We start from the raw sequence: 15,655 nt of genomic DNA, 5'->3' as shown, positions 1-15,655 counted from the left end.
GTAGGTTCTATTACGCAGGTTATGGAGAAGAATGGGAGAAGTTCGGATAGACATAACATTTTAGAGGGGTTGCCCCCAATGCACACATGATGTTACCCCCTTTTCTCCTACCTTTTCTCCTCTAGGTCATTCAAAGCAGCCTGCCCATTCCCAATTGCCTACCCATGCCATCTGGTGTGTGAAGCATACAATTCAGATCAGAGTCCAGTGTGTGTTGCCAGAAAAGCACAGCAGGTCAGGCAGCATCTGAGGAGCAGGAGAATTGACATTTTGGGCATAAGCCCTTCATCAGGAATGACTCTGATCTCTAGCATCTGCAGTCCTCGCGTGGCCATACTATTCAGTTCAGTAGACTCGTTGCTGGGTCTAAATAGCCAAATTCAGCACAGGCCTACTTAGTTTATTATGGAGGAGTGCTCTTGTATCGGTGAGAAAGTGGGGGTCCAACCACTAAAACACACCTGACAGGTACATGTAAAATCCAGGCCTAAGACACAACAATCACAAGTTAAACGTTGTGACTATTAACAGCCTATTTTCAGTCACCCTGTACACGTTATTTCATCCCCTTCATTAAAGCCTATGACATAATTGTTGCTGTAATTGTACTGACTTAGGTCTCGAATTACTGCCAGCAAATTCTCCAGTGATCGCTTTCACTTCCTTTCCACTAATGTTTTAAAACAAATGCATTGCAATGTCAAAGGGCCTTAATAAGTTTGTGTGCCAGGTTTTATTGTGCTGTGGTTTGCCTCGACAGATATTTGTGCTCATTTCTGACTAAAAGTTTGAATATATTCTTACATTAATATTTCAAGGTAATATGTTAGCTGGGTCTAAGTACTGCTTTCATGATTAACAGTGGAATTATCACTAGAATATTACTCCAGAAATTCAGGTAATGTTCTGGGGACACAGCTTCAAATCCTGCCATGGCAGATGGTGAAGTTCAAATTCAGTAAAATGAAATTCAAGATTCAGGTTTGAAAGATGACCATGAAGCTGTTGCCAATTGCCAGAAAAGCCCATCTGGTTCACAAATGCCCTTGAGGGAAGGAAACTACCATTCTGACCTCCACGTGACTCCAGACCTACAAAGATGGAGTTGACTCTCAACTGCTCACTGGGCAATTATGGATGGGCAATAAATGCTGCTTTAGCCAGTGATGACCACAATCTGTGAATGAATACAATGGTGTGTGGTTAGGTGACGATGACTAAATAATTTATAAATATTTCAGGAGTAATATTAATGCTGGATGATAAGAAAACAAAAACATAGCTTACTTCCCCACACAACATGTTGTTTTAATTTAATGTTTGAGGCAATATAGTTTAACATAAAATCTGTAGTGTCATTGTTACACCATTATATCTGTATCATAAAGCATGGTCTTTGAAAAAGCAATGCTCTGAATTTTGCCAGGCCCTAAATGATATATCAGAGCGCCCTGCCACACCAACGCCCCACTGACCCCTTCCCATGAGCACCTTTTGCCCCAAGCGTGGCAGAGTCTGTGGGAACAGCATTGATTTACACAGCCACCTACAGACTGACTCTGAAAACAGAAGAGAGTCATCCTTGTCTGTGAGGGACCACCGATGATGGTGATGATGATGATATAAGGAATGGTGAGTCAGTGGGAAACTGAGATTCTCAATGTTCAGAATAAAAGTCCAATTTTACATCCAGCAGTGAGATGAAAATTTTGCTTGTGAGTGACAAGGGGCCTATTTGCATACATTTGCACCTCCATAGGATTTATATGAACGTTCTTTTTCTCCCACGTACTCGAGAGAAATTAGATGTCTGTAATTCCTGACACAAAAGTGAGAGAAGGTATCCCGTGTCTTTAAGGGTTGATGCTTGCTCCTGCTGGGTTCTGACTTGGTTAGCAAGTCCACCACCTCAGGTTACACTCCAAGCACTATGACCTTTTGCATCCTTCCATCTGCAGAGGTTTACATTGGGTCTGCCCCAGCTTCGACACATCACTATGGCAACCCTTTGATTCAGTTGGAATAAAGTAGTCCACTTCAATGCTCCTTTTGGAAAGCACCAGTCACTTTTCTATATAATACTACTGCCAAGCCAGTTTATGTGCAGGGACAAGCACCCAGCTCGTGGATTGGACCAAGAGCATCTGCCTCATTCTGAAATTGCAGCCTCATAGTCCTGTCTGGAGGAGGAGAACTGAACATTATTTAAAAGAAGAAATACTGAAGAAATTGCCATTTTATAGGGATATGGGATTCCTAGTGCACAAACCACAAAAGGTGAGCATCCAGATTCAGTAGATGATAGCGAAGGCAAATAAAATGTTTGCCTTTATATTAGTATAAAAATAGGGTTGAGGTTCTGCTAGAAGTTTACAAATGTTAAGATGCCACAGAGATGATAATGGGAGAACAGTACAGTACAGCACTTGACAATGAATCTTGCTTATTTACTGAGACGTAGAGGTCTCAACATCACCAGAGTCCTCTCCCCACCAAAGCAATTCTTCCTAAACTGCAACTATGAAGGGCAGCTCCGAGCTGACAGTGGTGCATAGGTGGGGTTTAAATGTAGAGCCAGTAGAAAGTGCATGCTGGTGTGAACACTGCAACATAACTGCCTGGTGCATACATCAGGGGACGAGCAGCGAAGAAAATGCATTGGGGAAATGAAAAGAAAGTCTTCAAGAAACTCCTCAAAGAAAATTGGCACTTGTTTGATTTTTTGGTAAAATCCAGCTCAATATTTCACTAACAGAACACATTTGAGCATTGTTAGTGTGAACCTAGACCATAAGACCATAAGACATAGGAGTGGAAGAAAGGCCATTCAGCCCATCGAGTCCACTCCGCCATTCAATCATGGCTGCTGGGCACTTCAACTCCAAACCTATAGTATTAGTGTCCCTTTGGAGGCTCTCAGTCACCAAGTTCTGACTTCTTTTGCCTTCAGGGAATTGATATCATGGCGAGTGCAGTGCAGGAAATGCTGGTGCTCGAGTGGAACTAAAGGAGTGCAGTATTGCTTTAAAATTTCAAATTTCAAATCGAAGTATTGATGCTAGCTTCATCCATTAACTGAAATCCTGCAGTCTTAAAAAAAATTAAAGCTTGCTATTAGTCTAATGTCTTCTTTTGAACTCATTCTTAAAGAAAAGATATCTATTGGATTACTTTATATTGTTTATTACTTGTATTTTTACAAAGAAATAGTGCAAAGTGGTTAGGTTGCCTGAAAAACAGAAATCATACCTAAAAAAAATGTTGTTTCCACAATTACTCTTTGCCCTCTCATATCTAAATAGCATCATAAACAAGACTGCTTTAGCAATCTTGTCAGTTCAAATTGGTAATTTAATGAACTTATTGTCAGGATCCATATTCCTGCCAAGCAGTTCTCCTTGTGATATATAACCTGCAAGCTCCATGCATTTGCACAAAGGATTGTAAAAACTTAAGTGCAAATTGAATTCAGCACAACATGATGTTCCATAATATTTGAAGCAGCTTTCAAGTACATGTGCTAAAAGCTGGCCACCACCTCTCCTTCCCCCCGAGCGAATACATCAACATGAAGAGTTTCAGCGAATTGTGCTCATTTGCAGTCCTTTGAGGAAGCTCCAGAATTTAGCCGCAACCTTTTGGTACAAGCACAGAAAGTAACATTTGTTACAGTCAGAAAACAAGGATGTCTGATTGCTTCCCAAGACTGACCAGCGTGGCTGAAGGGCCAAAGAGGAATTTGGTCATGAAATTGCAAGGATGTTGTTTTTGAAGTTGGATTATGGTGGGCTGAAACTACCGGATAGCCCACTCTGATTTGCATGTCAGTACCTTACATCATCTCAGGGAAGGGGAAGAGTTTCACCTTGGTGCCCCAATAAATAATGAGATGTAAAAAGCATGGGGTGGAAATTTCTCCAGATTAGTGTGAGAAATGTTGGAAAAATGGCCAAAAGAAAAAAATCAGAATCTCAACTTTGATGAAAAAAATGTTAAAATTGGGGTGGCACAGTGGCTCAGCAGTTGACACTACTGTCTCACAGCACTAGGGACCCAGGTTCAATTCCACCTTCGGGCAACAGTCTGTGTGAAGTTTCCAAGTTCTCTCCATATCTGTGTGGACTTTCTCAAGGTGCTCCAGTTTCCTCCCACAGTCCAAAGATGTGCAAGTTAGGTAGATTGGCCATACTAAATTGCCCATAGTGTTCAGGGATGTGCAGGTTAGGTGTGTTAGCCATGGAAAATGTTGGGTTACAGGGTAGGGTGATGGATCTGGGTGGGATGCTCTTCGGAGGGTTAGTGTGGACTTATTGGGCTGTGTGGCCTATTTCCATGCTGCATAGATTCTATTCTATTTTCTCCTTAAATTTTAAATGTGGTCTAAGAATCTTCTTAACAAACAGTGACTACCTTATTTGCATTTCATTGATAAAGCATCTCATCCAATTTCTATGCAGCCTTCAATTTTCCCCAAGAAATTGGACAGCATCACCTCCTGACATGGAGGTCAGGGCAATTTCCTGGTGACAGTCGCTCACTGCTTTTTTCTCCAGACCTTTATCATGTTATCCCTGCGTGCTCTGTGGACACTGTCCTCCTCAACCTTTTATCCAGACAGGTCAACATCAAACTACTAGTCTCTTGGACCAACTCTCACACATCTTTTGGACCTCACTTTGGAGCTCAGGGATACCAACAGCTTGCATTGCTCCTATCAAGTGGCTTTGTGCAAAGGGACATACATGCATTTCATGCACCCATACGTGTGTATTATGGTTCTTATCTTCATTTCTTAGCATACACTCACTTTAAACTTACTTTCCAGCCTTTGTTACTTTTATTGCTTTTTAGCACAAAGGCAGAGGCAGAAAGCTTAACACAGTTCACACTGAACAGCCATGCAAATGGATGTATTGCTGCATAAGTACTGTCCTACATCAATGTCAATCCTGCAGCATGTGACAGCAGCTTAACTGACAAACACACAGCATGTATCTAAGTCAAGTGACCATGTGTGAAAGAGAGAGGAGACCATACCTGAGTGGAGTCAACAGTAAGTATGGTTGCTAAGAGGATATTACTAGACTCAGTCAAAGAGTTCCTCTGATTCCAGTCTAGAGGTTGGGCAAAATTCGGTATAGAGGTGAAGTCCAAACAGTTCAGGGATTTCTGGAAACTCTCGGGGTGTTTTATGGAAACTTCAGTTTAGGGAGAAGGCCAATTTACCCTGCAATGAGGCTAAGGGAGGGACTGAGTGAGATGGGAGATGAGTTAGTCACGATGCACAAGCAGGAGAGGTAATGAGGCTATCACAGTGGGTTTGTGGGAAGTACAGAGTGCAGAACAGGTTGATAGTTTGGGAGGTTGATGTGGGTGAGAGCCATTGAATGGACTTGATGCATAGAATAATGAAAGCTGTGATCCATGAGCCACGTGAGAGGTGTGCACAATGGCAGAGTTAGAATTAGTGGTGGCTCTGTAACTGGAAGGTAGCAGAAAGAAGATAGTGGTACATGGAAACATAGAACATAGGTTCAGGAGTAGACCATTTAGCCCTTCAAGTATGGACCAGTATTCAATATGACCATGGCTAACCATGCAATCTCAGTATCCCATTCCTGCACTCTCTCCAAACCCCTTGATCCCTTTAGCGACAAGGACTACAAGGAGCTCCCTCTTGAATATATCTAATTAACTGGTCCCAACAGCTTCCTGTGGGAGAGAATTCCACAGGTTCACAACTCTGAGTGAAGAAATTATTTCTCACCTCAGTCCTGAATGGCTTATCCATTATTTTTAGACTATGACCCTTGTTCTGAACTTCCCTCACATTGGGAACATTCTTCCGGCATCTAGCCTGTCCAATACAACAGGATTTTATGTTTCTGAGATTCCCCCTCATTCTTTTAAATTTCAACGAATACAAGCCCAGTTGATTCAATCTTTCCTCGTATGTCAGACCTACCATCGCAGGAATCAGTCCAGAGAAACTTCACTGGACTCCCTCAATAGCACAAATGTCCTTCCTCAGCTTAGGAGACCAAGAGCCGTGGGGTTTTGCTGCAGCTCTATAAAACCCTGGTTAGACCACACATGGGATATTGTGTTCAGTTCTGGTCACCTCATTACAAGAAGGATGTAGATGCTTTAGAGAGGGTACAGAGGAGATTTACCAGGATGCTGCCTGGATTGGAGGGCTTGTCTTATGAAGAGAGGTTGAATAAGCTAGGGCTTTTCACATTGGAGAGAAGAAGGAAGAGAGGTGACTTGTAGAAGTGTACAAAGTAATGAGAGGCATAGATAGAGTAGATAGCAAGAGACCTTTCCCCAGGGCAGAAATGGCTGTTATGAGGGATCATAATTTTAAAGTGATTGGAGGAAGGTATAGGGGAGATGTCAGAGGTAAATTCTTTACACAAAGAGTGGTGGGTGCTTGGAATACACTGCCAGTGGTGGTAGCAGTGTCAGAGACATTAGAGACATTTAAGAGACTACTGGACAAGCACATGAACATGTAGGTTAGGTTAATTTTAGATGAAGATAAATGCTTGGGACAACATTGTGGGCCAAAGTACTGTGATGTACTGTTCTATGTTCTAAAACTGCACACAACATTCAAGGTGTGGTCTCACCAGGCCCTGTATAACTGCAGCAAGACATCCTTACTCTGATATTCAAATTTTCTCACTATGAAGGCCCCCATGCCATTAGCTTTCCTCATTGCCTGCTGGACCTGCTTGCCAATCTTCAGTGACTGTTCCACCATGACACCCAGGTTGCACCTCACCTTTTCCTAAACTGCTACCATTCAGATAATAATAAGAGTTCCTGTTTTTGTGATCAAAGTGGATAAACTCACATTGATCCACATTATATTGCACTTGCCAAGTATTCGCCCACTCCGCCAGTCTGTCTAAGTCACCCCGCAGCCTCTTAGCATCCTCCTCACAGCACACACTGCCACCCAGCTTAGAATCATCTGCAAGTTTGGAGATATTGCATTCAATTTCTTCATGCAAATTGTTAATGTACATTGTGAACAGCTGAAGTCCAAGCACTAAACCCTGTGGTACCCCACTTATCACTGCCTGCTGCTCTGCTGTTTATTCCAACTCCCGTTTCCTGTCTGCCAACCAGTTCTCTATCCATTTCAATACCTTATCTCTGATACCATGAGCTTTAATTTCCCTGACTAATTTCATAAACAGAACCTTCTCAAAAGCCTATTGGAAGTCCAGAGACACAACCTCTGATGATTCACCCTTGTCAACTCTACTGTTCACAACCTCAAAAAACTCCAGAAAATTTGTCAAGTATGATTCTCCCTTAGTGTATCCATGCTGACGAGGACCAATTCTATCGCTGCTCAGTTATAATGTCCTTAATGATTGAGTCCAGCATTTTCTCCATCACTAATGTCTGGCTAACCGACCAATAATTCCCCATTTTCTCTCTCACTCCTTTTTTGAAGAGGAGAGTTACATTAGTGACACTTCCAGTCCACTGGAACTCTTCCAGAGTCAACAGAATGCTGGAAAATGATCACCAATGCATGCGTTATTTCTAGGACCACTTCCTTAAGTCCACTGGGTTGCAGAGCATCAAGCCCTGGGGACTTATCGGGTTTTAATTCCCATCAATTTCTCCAGCGCTATTTCCTGACTAATAAGGATTTCCTTCAGTTCCTCCTTCATGCTTAACCATCTGTCCTGGAGAATTTTCTGAAGGTTATTTGTGTCCTCCTCAGTGAAAAACTGATCCAAAGTATTTGTTCAACTGGCCTGCCATCTCTTTGTTGTCTGTTGTGAATTAACCTGATTCTAACTACATTTGTCTCCACCAGTCTTTTTCTCTTCACGTACCTATAGAAGCTTTTGCAGTCAGGCTTTTTATGTTTTTCGCAAGCTTACTTTCAGATTCTATTTTCACTTTCTGGATTAAACCCTTTCTCCTCCTCTGTTGAATTTTAAATTTCTCCCAGTCCTTTGGGCTTGCTGCTTTTTCTGGTCACTTTGCATGCTTCCTCTTTGGCTTTAACACTGCTCCTGATTTCCCTTGTTAGCGATTACTTACCCCTGCAAAGTGCAGAAAACTAGTTCGCTTCATCCTGTGTTTCATTTCATCTAGGACACTGCACTGATCTGGGACTCTATCTCAGTCCAGGCTTGTTGGATGTAGTGTCAGTCTGCATCTCCCTCCCTTCCAACAACCTGCTCAGCAGAACCTTTAGATGTCTGTCAGTGAACTGAGGAACTAACTTGCCTTTATTAGCTATTTGTTTGGAGGTAGCATTGCAAGACTATAGCATTTCCCACCTTACAGCACCTGTAATGCTGAGAGGCTGAGGTTTAATTATGGCACCAGGACTGTTGAACATTTCTGTTTTTCCCACCGTGAGATTTCACATTATGATGACTCAAAGGTCAGTTGCGTAATTAATGAGACAAAAAATCGAAAGAGTCTGAGAGAAAAGTCACCATTGGCTGTGATAGTCCACGCGGAGTATGAATCTCATTCTTAAAAAAATGGTTTGCTAAAAATGGGAAAATTCAATGTTTGGAAATAAGGTAGTCTCAACTCAATGGTGAGATTCTGAAGTTGCCATTTAAATCCTGAGGGGGAACATTACCAAACATGTTGAAATTTGATCTTTTTTCATTCACTGTACATTTTCCCACCTTTCCTGAGCCAGGTCATGTCACACTCGGGAAGAGAAAATCGCTTTTAATTTTATTTGAACATTTTTTGCTGAATATTTATAAAAAGAATGTGGGAGCTTGGGAACCAGGCTGTTTGGCAATCCAGGAGAGTCGGTGAAAAGAGAACATTTGATAAAATCTCCATCAATGGGTTCAATTAGAGGTGGCTATCAAATGCCAGGAGCATGTCTTACAAAACAGTTCACTGTCTGTTAACTGCGTGAAATGTTCACTTCTGTGGTCCGTAATCTTGGTGCACTAGGGTCGAGGTGGTGAGAATTTTCCCCAATTTATTTGTCAGTAATATCTGCCCTTTATTCTTTTTTTGACTCCTACCAGTTCAAATTTGAACTCAGGAGGCAAAAACTTAAAAGAATGGTGTTACTGCAAGCAAGTGTCTCAAGGGGACATCTATTTATGTGTTAAGCAACTAGCTTATAGCAGGTACACAATTAAAAATAATCTTCATGAATTAATTAAACAATATTTAATGACAAGTTTATAATGACGTTTTGGCTGGGCATAGGAATACCATTTCTGGATTCATGATAGCTCAAATTAGAGGGAAAGACAATCAAGATATATCCATATTTTATCCCATATGAGAAAACTGAGCAAATTATTTGTCAAATCTTAAAACTTGGAACAATCAACACATTTTTAAGCCATTTTGAAGTACCGCAAACCATTGTGTCACATTAAAGTTTTCCTCTCAAGAATTATGCTCAAAGTGAACATGCTTTTCCTTGCCATTCCATCATTTCAGTAGGTTAAAGACAGCTCATTCTAAGAGCATTATCTGACCTCAGGGAATCTGATCCCCTACTCTGCCATTAATCTGGGCCCAGAAGGCTGAAGGAGCAGGCTTGGGTTAGCAGAAACATTCCTCTACTTGTCACCCGTGGAGGTAAGTAGTATTGCAGGCTTCGCCTGGGATCATCTTGCAGCCATCACATTGAGGGCATTGTACTGTCTCAGAGACGAGTGACGCCAAAGCAGCACACCCTGACAAGATGATAATGGAGTCTCAGATGGCTGAAAAATGCTTAAAAGCTTTTCCCCCCCGATTGCATTCCCGTCACTCTGGCATTTTCCTAAAAACAATTCTCCATTAGAGAACTTTGTCAGCAGGTTTAATAGGAAGGAGTTATGTATCAAAGAATGATGAAAGAAGTGTAACTTTCAGTTAGCTTTAATGCAGGAGTTTGTAGATACTGTACTGCTTATCAGGGTGGCCTTGTAAATTAGTCTCCTTCCTGTATGAGCTAATACCTTAATTTGTTTAGAATCTTTTCCATTAATTGTTTCCTTTGGAAAGCAAAGGGGCAATGGTACGTGTTAAATGGAGCACAGACTTTGATTCGGATAATAATTACAGCTATGTTGTGACTTTATCCAATCTGAATGCTGAAATGAACTGTTAAAGATTTCAGACAAGAGCAGAAGCCAAAATGAAATGACTTTATTTCGCTAGAGTAAAGGAACAGTTCCAAGCGTCTCTCTCCTGGCCATGCAGTCTGAAGGAATTAGCCTGAGATAAGAGATAGGGAGATATTTTCATCAGCATACCTCAATGTAGTGCTCAGATTATTAACTCCGAAATATGAGAGGATAAATTGCAGATCATTTCAGAATTCTGCTAGTAAACTGGTAACCTTGAAATGAATTATCCAAGGAAATACTTAAGATTTTTTTAATGTATAAAAAAGTAAAATTTACATTTATTTAGCATCTTTTGTGCCCACAAAGTCTACAGCTGATAAAGTGTACTTCTAAAATGTAGTCAGTGTTGTAATAAAAGAAACATGGCAGCCAATTCACACACAATAACCTCTTACCAAAAACCAGATAGACCTCCTGATGACAGGAGGGATGTATAAAAGCAGAACCTCTGATCCACTTCAAAATAATTGTTGCAGGATCTTTTGCAAAAAGAGAAGTGGTAAAGTACAGTTGCGCTTTATTTGTCATTTCTGCCATATACAACTGATTCGGTAAAAATGAAACAGCGTTCCTCCAGGACCGAAGGTGATACACGGACAACACAAACTACAAACTCGTACACGGCATAAAGTGCATATGAAGTGCAAAACATGCAAGTTCGATGAAGATCAGGCAGGACCTTCATTTACTGAAGAATCTGGACCTAGCTTCCTTGCACCTAAGCTGGTGTCGTAAGAGGCAACTAATAAACTTTTCACGATACTCATGGGTGTACATGTGACAATAAAGCTCATTCATTTGTTCATTCATTCATTCTTTCATTTATTCATTATATCTTATCTAAAAGTTGGCACTTCAGACAACACAGTATTCATACAGTAATGCATTGGAGTTTCAATTTTAATTCTTGTGCTGAGGTCCTGAGCTGGAATGTATGGCCCTTTGGTAATATGTTTAACGCTGTAAAATGCAGCAGGTGCCCTGCTCACTGCCATTTAATAGCAACATTTTTGTTTTTATTAAGTGCCAGAGGCATTTATTGGCAATCCCCATTGCCCTTAAGAAGGGGTGATGATGAACCCTGCAGTTCATGTGGTGAAGGTTCAGACACAATGCTGTTGGGAAGGGTATAACAGTATTTAGGCACAGTGACAGAAAAGAATTTACAATCTCGTTCCAAGTGAGGACGGTGTGTGTCTTGAAGTGGAACTTGCAGGTGGACCTGTATACATAAGTAGTGTCTATAAATGCTGCTCAGAGTTTGGAATTATGAGGTGGGTAACTCACCTCTTGTCACCCCAGTGTTTGTTCATCATCTACGATGTCCAAGTCAGGAGTGTGTTGGAGTACTTGCCAGAACAGGTGCAGCTCCAACAATACTTGACACAGTCCAGGTCAACATTCACTCCCTTCACCATTAATGCCTAGTTAGCAGTCATGTCACTACTGATCACACCTAAAAAATACAATGTTGTACATCACACAGTCACCTTCAACAAGCACCTTCCTTAATTGTAAATACATTGTTTATGATAATAATCTCATAATCAATCACTCATCAGAGATTGGTTAACTCCCTGCATTCATTTATGTAAAAGATGAAAACACATTATAAGTTATGACATAAACACTGCAGCAAAGCAACTGATTTCCTGTGTGCAGCTGACAAACACATAGCAGGATAATGGACAGGCAGAGTTGGACTATTGTATACACATGGCACATGTCTTGTCACACATTAGCAACATCCTGAACTCTGAGCCTGAAGCCTGGATTCAAATCCCACCTGCTGTAGAGATATGTAATACCACCTCTGAACAGGTTGATTAGAAAATATCTGCACACGGCATGTGAAGTCCAGAGAGGTGAATGCTCTTAAAGGAAAAGTACACAAAAAACATAGCTCTCTTCACAAAATAAAATTCAAGTATTTACAACAATAAATGAGCCTATGACTCTCTATAATGCATAGACAGTTTACTGATATATTCATATTTCATTATAGTGAATTTGTCTTGAGATACTAGTGATAACTACATTCATTTGGCGAGGTAAAAACAATGACTGTAGATGCTGGAAACCAGATTCTGGATTAGTGGTGCTGGAAGAGCACAGCAGTTCAGGCAGCATCCAAGGATTTTCGAAATCGACGTTTCGGGCAAAAGCCCTTCATCAGGAATAAAATGTCGATTCTCCTGCTCCTCGGATGCTGCCTGACCTGCTGTATTTTTCCAGCACCACACTCTCAACCATATTCTATATGTTGTCAGTTTTCTTTCAAGGATTGTCGACACTGTCCTGGAATTTTCTTATCCTGATGTACTACAGCCAAATCTTGTTTCAGATTAGCCACTGAATGAATAAAATCCAAATGAACTGTGGATACTGGAAATCAGAAACAAAAACAGAAAGTGCTGGAAAAACTCAGCAGGTCTGGCAGCAATTATGGAGAGAAATCAGAGTTAACGTTTTGGATCCAGTGTCTCTTTCTCAGAAATGAGTGACCCTGAGTGATCTCATTTTTCAAGCCGCATCTAGTAGTTCAAATTTTTTTTTTTGGCATTTACAGTTTTGTTACTGGAAAGATTTTAGCTCATTTTGAACTTCCTGGATTGACATTTTGGATTCTTTGAATTCTATCAAAAGTTTAGCTTTCTGCTGGTCTGGTGTATTTTCACCTTCATAGTATGTTGTTGTAATTGCCCCACCTCTCTAACTTCATGTGTTCTCTAAAATCTGCACCTCTTTCATGTGCTACTTCAGCGATCACTTGTGTTTCTCACTGTCCTTGAATTCTTGTGTTAGAGCAACACTATTGACATACACTTCTTATAAGAACAAGCTCATAAGTCATGTGCAAGTTTTAGTTTTGTGTGTTGTGCAGCTACATCTGTTTTTTTTTGCAAGTCTGCCATTTTCTACAGCATTGTGCTCAATCTTATGTATCTGTGAATGCTCCTGAATAACTTGATGTGATTACTGTGTGATTTCCTCCAGATATTCCTATTACCTGGCAATTGGATTGATGATAGAAAACTTGCAGTTCATCCTGCTTTCTTTATTTCTCTTTCAGCTTTTCATTAATTTTTGTGAACTGAGTTGAAGTCGACCTGGAATACTTCACCATCTCAGAGGTGGTATTCTCAAGTTTGGATTTATCCTGTGCTTCTTGTCCAGCATTTTTCTTTTGAAGTTTAATTTTTCACTCCACAGTGGCGAAACATTACGTCCTTGAATCTCGAAGATATTCAGACTTCTGAATTCTTCTTTCATATACAATTCGGCAAGTTGTTTTCAAACAGTTTGCTGCAGTTTCTTTTGAATCTCTATTTTGACTGGTTTTATGGATTCTGATTAGTGGGAAGTCAAGGCATGCTCACATGCCTACAATTACTGATCCATCAGTTTCACATTGTATGACATTTGCAACATCTAGTCAGATTAATTGTCCTTGTACTCCAGCGACTTTGATCCTGTCGTATGCTAAAAGTCTTACATTCGTAGCTTTTGTCAAGGCTTCCAATGTCTGTGGATACATGCTTTAGAATTTGCAGGTGTTGTATATTGGCATTTGCCCCGTGTCAAAATTAGCTAATAATAATCATCAATTTTCTGACTATAGATAATTTAAATTTTTACAAACACTTTGAATGTTGTAATGAAGTTAATGGTCTTCATGAGATTGAGAGCAATTGATGTGTTTTCACCATTGTTAATCTCATTGTTCACATTGCCAGATAATTACTTTGAGTTTCAGTTCATGGAAGTGGGTCTCGTTGTATATGAGATTGTCTTTACTGCCTCTTGAAAATATTCACTGTGCAATGTCTCTTTATGTCAATGCTCTTTGTAGCTGCATTAACCTTTGCTTGAGCTCAACCCTTCTGTCACTGGTCTCTTCTGCCACATGCCTTGCAAAATTGAGTCAAAACTGGGTATTCCTTGATATATGCGGAAGGCTATACCTTCCACATAAATTGCTTTGTTTGGATTTTCAAGTGGATATGTCAACCATCAACTTTGCAATAAGCTGTATTGACTGCAAGGGTTGCTTCACATTTAAATCTGGCCTTTACTAGTGCTTCCCTAATTAATCTAATTCAGCTAATTAAGTAAACTCCTTTAATCTGATTCTCCTAGTAGGGCAATCTCTATAGTGTAAAAGCAAGGCCATAGGGCCCAGGTGTCCTTGGAGAAGGAGCACGTGGTGTCCACCAACACCTTGGAGTTGTTCAGGGAGAGGTGGGCGCCCCAGGGATTGGAGTGCATTATTTCCCCCTCCAACTCTATTTTGATTTAGTCCCTGCCCTCCCCTTCACTGTTTGATCACACAGCATTGCCTTTTGTGAAGGGCAGTGCTTGTCACTGGCCACTCGGGTGTTTTTCTCTCTTCCTGGTGGTGGAAATTGAATAAAAGATTTGTGCGCCCTGTGTCTCTCACTGTGTCTCACACCTGCACACACACACCATGGGTGCTGGGGAAAAATAAGCACTACTGCAGTTAGATGGTAGTGTGGGGGTTAAAAAAAAAGAAAAAAATAAAAAAATAAATAAGAGCAAGGCCATAAGTGTTCTCAGTACAGACTGTGACTTGCAACAGAGTGGAAATGCTGGGAGTTGAGCCAAGTGTGGAAGCTGAGGCAAGTGGCAGAGGAAGGCATTGCAATGTCTTGTTCTGGCCAATTTCTTCTGGTAGTGCAAGGGACCTGGGTTCAATTCCAGCCTTTGGTGACCGTCTGGAATTTGCAATTCTCCTTCTGACTGTCTGGGTTTCTTCTGGGTGCTCCAAAGATGTGCAAGCTCCATCTCCAAAGATGTGCAAGTTAGGTGCATTGGCTATGGGAAATTGCCTGTAGTGCCCAGGGATGTGCTAGCTAGGGAGATTAGCCATGGAAAATGCAGGGTTACGGGGATAGGATAGGAGGGTAGGTGTGTGGGATGCTGTTCAGTGGGTCAATGGGCCCAAAAGGCCTGTTTCCACATTGTAGGGATTCTATAATTCCACATTCCCTACAAGCCTTCAGGTGGATGAGTTATAAAAGACAAATTGTGAGCTGCTTGAAGTTTACAATGTTCTGAGTTTCTGCTCTTGTGAAGTTTGCTTGACTTCCTTTCTTTTTATTAATTTGGCCATAGTCTCCACCTGAATACTGACATAAGGCCTTTATGGAAGGGTTGGTTGGGTGGGAAGGCTGGGGTCAGGAGGTTACAACAGTATATAGAGCTGGACAATGTCCAGAGAGGGAATTGATTATCTTTTCCCATTCATCTTTTCAAATGCTCATATGTACGTCCAACACATTATAAAGTATCATTCAATAATTACTATCTAACAGTATATGTAATTGTCACTTTTAACTTATAAAGATCCTGTTCAAAATCAGCAGCAGAACTTTCCACACCAGACTGTAATAGTCTCCAAACAGCTGAAGAGCTGTTTTCTGCACTCAGACCTCATCTCCAATATTTCCAGCAGCTGCTGTTGCTGTCCTTCAGTTGCCCTCCTGATTTTG

The sequence above is a fragment of the Chiloscyllium punctatum genome, chromosome 9 (genome assembly GCF_047496795.1).
Source record: "Chiloscyllium punctatum isolate Juve2018m chromosome 9, sChiPun1.3, whole genome shotgun sequence".
NCBI classification, from domain to species: Eukaryota; Metazoa; Chordata; class Chondrichthyes; order Orectolobiformes; family Hemiscylliidae; genus Chiloscyllium; species Chiloscyllium punctatum.
The sequence above is the reverse complement of the archived record's forward strand: the minus strand, read 5'-3'. Positions refer to the sequence as shown.